The sequence below is a fragment of the Pteropus alecto genome, unplaced genomic scaffold (genome assembly GCF_000325575.1).
Source record: "Pteropus alecto unplaced genomic scaffold, ASM32557v1 scaffold249, whole genome shotgun sequence".
NCBI lineage: Eukaryota > Metazoa > Chordata > Mammalia > Chiroptera > Pteropodidae > Pteropus > Pteropus alecto.
In genome coordinates, this window is record NW_006443132.1 from 631,620 (window position 1) to 636,638 (window position 5,019).

Consider the following 5,019-nt stretch of genomic DNA (forward strand, 5'->3'; position numbering starts at 1 on the left):
AGGATTGATTCTCTATATTTTACAGAGCAGAGATGGAGACTTAGAGGGAGGAACTGACCAACTTGAGGTCATATAGCATGGAAAAAGGAAATGGTATATATAAGTACCCACTCGAGTGGGTGACAGTGGAGGAGACCATTGCTGGACTTCGTTCAGTCTGTACCATCCAGACATTTGTATCATGTATCTGTCTGCTTTTGGCCCCAGAGTGGCCCTTCAGCTCTAGCCCTGAGACTCCAGAGGCACTGGTGATATCCAACCCTCTAGGCATTCCAAAGCTTTTCTGGCTCCAATGTGAATAGCTACTCAGACAGCCAGGGGCCAGGTAGGGGACCAGATAAGAAAGAAGGGAGTTAAAAGTTAGACTAGATACAATGCTCTCTTCCTCTTCTTTTCTTCTCTGAAGTCTACCCATTTCTGAAGGTACAAGACAAGCTTCACTTCCTTTAAAAACCCTGCATTCCTTAAACCTTGTTTCAGAGTATTTGGTGCTATTTGCTAAAGGGCTTCTGTGTGGGTGGAGCACTCCAACTAGGCTGGGAGGAGGACAAGAAGGACATCTCTCTTCCATCCGCTACATTTTCCTCCTTGTGTTACTAGCTTACCATACTTGGGAAATATTTATTGAGCAACTGTTTCTGTGTGCCTCAGAAACTATATCCAAGTATCTGTATATCCCAGTGTTTGTGTGTCCTAGTATCTGTAGGTTTAAGTGTTTGCAGTGTCTGTGTGTCTCAATGTCTGTGTGTCTCAGTGTCTGTATGTCCCAGTGGTTGTTTTTAACAGTGTTTGTGCACCCTGTTTCCCAATGCCTGAATGTTGCAGTGACTGTATCTCTCAATGTCTGTATATCCAAGTGTCTATGTGTCTCAGGAGCTGTGTCCCAGTGTCTATATACCCAAGTGCTATGTGTCTCAATATTTATGTATTCCAGTGTCTTTGAACTCCAATGTGTATAAGTCCCAATATCTGTCTCTACTCAACTGTGCACCAGTGTCTGTGAATTGAAATTACTGTGTGTCAGTGTCTGTAATTTTTCAGTATCTGTGTATTTCCCAGTATCTGTATATTTTCCAGTATCTGTAGATCGCAGCCTCTCTGTACTCTAATGCCTGGATGTCCTAATATCTGTTTATGTCCTAATGACTGTATATTCTAGTGTCTACATGTCTTGATGACTGTGTATGTCCCAATATCTGTGTTCCTCAGTTTCTATATGTCCCAGTGTTTGTGTACGCTAGTGACCATTTGCATATTACATGTATTTCTTAGTTTCAGTATTTCTGTGTACCTCAATATCTGTAGCCCAGTGTCTGTACATTACAGTGTTTGCTTGTTCCACTGTTTGTGAGTCAAAGTGTCTGTATGTTTCAGTGTTTTTGAATGTCCTTGTGTCTCTGTGCCTTAGTGTAGGTATCCTGCTGTCTGTGTTTCCCAGTGTCAGCATATTACCATATGTCTCTGAGTTTTAGTTTTTGTGTGCTTCAGTCTTTGTACTCATTTCCTTATGTCCTAGTGGTGTGTATCCCAGTGTGTGTGTGTGTGTGTGTGTGTGTGTGTGTGTGTGTGTGTGTGTGGTTCTATATGTCCCTCTGCCTGTGTATCCCTGCGTCTGCATATACCAGTACCTGTGTAGTAGTATCCGGTCCTATTGTCTTTGTGTACCAGCATTCCTGTGTTTTCTGACATCTGTTCTAGTGTCCATGTGTGTTAAGTGTTTGTATGTGTCAGTGTTTCTGTGTGTGTTAGTGGTTGCCTGTATTTTCAAAGGGCTGTGTATATCTTAATATCTGTATGAGCAAGTTTTGGTTTAGTTCCAGTGTTTGCATATTTCAATTTTCCAAGGTTCCTGTGTCCCAATGTCTCTGTGTTCTGGTGTCTATGGTTTCAATTGTATATTGTAGTCTAGTATCTGCATGTCTTTGGTCCTCTGTAAGTCTGTGAGTTTCTCCATCTCGTTCTTTATGCATGCCTGTGTTGTACATTCCATTAATCTCTGTTTCAGTGTCTGTACATTTCCATCTCTGAGTGTCCCCGAGTTTTCATTTGTATTCCCCTACTTGTATGTCTCTGTTTCTGTGTGTCCCTGATCTCTGTGTTTTAGTGCATATGCATCCTTGTCCTTGAATGTGTTTGAGTTTTTACATATCCTGAGCCTCTGTAATCTAGTATCTGTGTCTTCTTGTCTCAGTGTGCTCATGGATCTCTATGTTTCAGTGTCTGGCATCTAATGGACCTTCGTGTTTAAATGTTTATACATCCCTTTTTTCTGTGCATCACTGAGTTTCTGTGTGTTTCTGATTCTTTATATATCCCTGAATCTTTGCATGTTCCTGAGTCTTTATGTGTCCTTGAGTCATGGTGCATCCCTGAGCCTACATGTCCCTGAATCTTTACATGTCCCTGCATCTTTGCATGTGATCTAATGTCTGCATTTCTGAGTCTGAGTGACCATTAGCCTTTGTGTTCCAGTGTCTGTGTGTTCTTATCTCTGTACATTCCCAAATCTTTGTGTATCCCTGAACCTCAGTGTTCCGTTTTAAGTGTGTTCCAGAGTCTCTCTATTCCTGGGCATCTTTCTCTGAGCTTCTGTATTCCAGTGTCTGTGCTCTTGAATCTGCCTGTACCTCCTTCTGAATGCCCTTTGTTGGTGAGTCCCAGAGTCTGTGCATCTCTGGGACTTTGTTTTCTTTTTATGTGATTTGGTATTTACCCCACTTCTCCATTTATTTTTCCCAGCTTTTGTCAGTGTCTCTATATTATTGTTTCTTTACATTGCTGTGGCTGTGTCTTAAATTGTTCTATGACTCAATAACTCTCTTTTAGTCCTTGATTTTTTTTCTCTGGATCTCCATGACTTTGTTCTTGTTTCTATGGATCTGTTTGACAGGGTATCTCTCTGCATCTGCTTCTTTTTCTGTCTTGCTCTGTCCCTGGTTTTGTTTTGATCTGACTCACCACTTCTGTGTCCCTGTCTGTCTGTGTTTGGTATCTGGATCTATGTCTTTTTATTTTTGAGCCACTATCTCTGTGTCCCTGGATCTGATTCACTGTCTCCATCCCTTTGTTTGTGGCCTTGGTTGCCTCTTTGTGTGTCTCTCTTTCCAAGTGGCCCCAGGTATATATTGATTTTGTGTCTTTGCATCCCTGACTCTCTGGATAGATTTCCTTGTCACTGTGTTCTACCCATTTGTTTATGTTCTGTGTATCTGTTACTATGTGGCTAGGTTTCTTTATTCCTGATCCCACCAGACGTGTCCCAGTGTTTCTGTCCCTATGACTAGCTTGCATCTATAAGACTGTATTTGTGGGTTCACATCCTCATTTCTACTTGTTCTAGGATTTCTCTCTCTAAATTCCTATGTCCCTGTCACTATGTTACGATGTCTCCAACATACCTGGGAATCCACCTGCCTGTCTTTATGTCTCTGTTTCCTGGCCTGACCCTTAGCCCCTATCTTTTTGCTAGTGTTTGTGACTCTTCATGTGTCTCCATCCCCATGTCTTTGTCACTGGATATCAGAATATATATGTCTGTGTTCCTGTCTCACTCTTAGTGTGTTCCTCTGCCTGTAACAGTGTCCTTGGATCTTTGTCACAAATTCTGGGTCTGTGTAGTGTCTTTTTTTACATACTTGTAGGTCTCTGGCCCTGTGTATCTATGTTCTACTCTCATCCCCCACCCAAAATCTGCATGTCTCTGTGTTTCTACTTCTCTGTCCTTGGTGTCTTGGAATATGGTCTTGACTGATATCTCCTTGGTTACCTCTGTATCCCTGTGTTTCTATGTCTCACCGTGTATCTTGATCTCTATGCTCCTGTATGTGGATCTCTGTGCATATCTATCCCTTAGTTTGTATGTTGTTATGTCTCAGTGTCTTTATAGTAGTCATTGTGTGTCTACCTCTGGGTAAACTTCTCTTTGTCTTCCTGTGTCTTTGTCTATGACAGGGACAGTACCTCAAAATGTACCTCAAAATGGGGATACAGAAGCCCAACAAGAGAACATTTGTTTCTCTGTGTTTATGTCCCTGATGCTGTCGTTCTGGCTTCCTGTTCCCCTCTTTGTATGCCTATGTGTCCCTACATCCATTCTTTGTTTTGAGATTCTCATGCCTTGTTTTTCTGAATGTCTCTATCACACTATTTTTCTATGTATGTCTGTGTCCTTGTTGCTGTCTTTCTGTGTATAATCCTGTGTCTTTGTGAGTGTGTATTTGTGTGTGTCTACTGCTGTATCGTGGCTTCCTTTATTGGTTCATTCATTCATTAATTCATTCAGCAGGTATTTACTAAGCACTATTTACTAAACATTTATTATGTGCCAGGCATAGATGATTCAGAAAAGGTCCTTGCCCTCAAAGAGCTCACAGTCTAAGTCAGAGATCCCCCAGCATCCCCTAGACAAATAAACAGACAATTACTACTTAGTATGATAAATTCTGTGAGCTTGGGTGGGGTGGGTGGGCTATGAAAACACAGAAGGAGACCGAGAGCAATCTAGAAGAGGGGTCATGGAAGGCCTTTTAGAGGAGATGACAACTAAGAATTGAAGGATGTGTAAAACCTACCTATATGGAGCCAAGGAAGGAAATCTCATGCAGAAGAAAAAATATATGCAAAGGCCCAGCAGTGGGAGAGCATATGGTTTGTTAGGGGAACTCCAAGAGCCTTAAGTATAACCATGGGAGCCAGACAAGGTTGTAAGCAGGACTGGTGACTCAGCATTTTTGTTTTAAGAAAGCCACCTCTAAAGCTGGTGTGAAGTATGGATTGAAGAGAATGGAGACTGGAGACAGGAAGGACTGAAGAGGCAGGAGTATCTAACTAAGTCTCTAGGTCCGTAGGTCTGCATGTCTGTGTGTGCGTGTCCTTGTGTATGTGTCACATAGTGTATGTGTGAGTGTGTGTTTCCCTGTGTGTGTCTTCATGTCCCTAGGTCTTTGTTCTTAGATCACCCCATGCCTGCCCTCTGGGTTTCCTAAACTCAGGTCTCCTGGCTCTGGGGTTCAGGCGCCA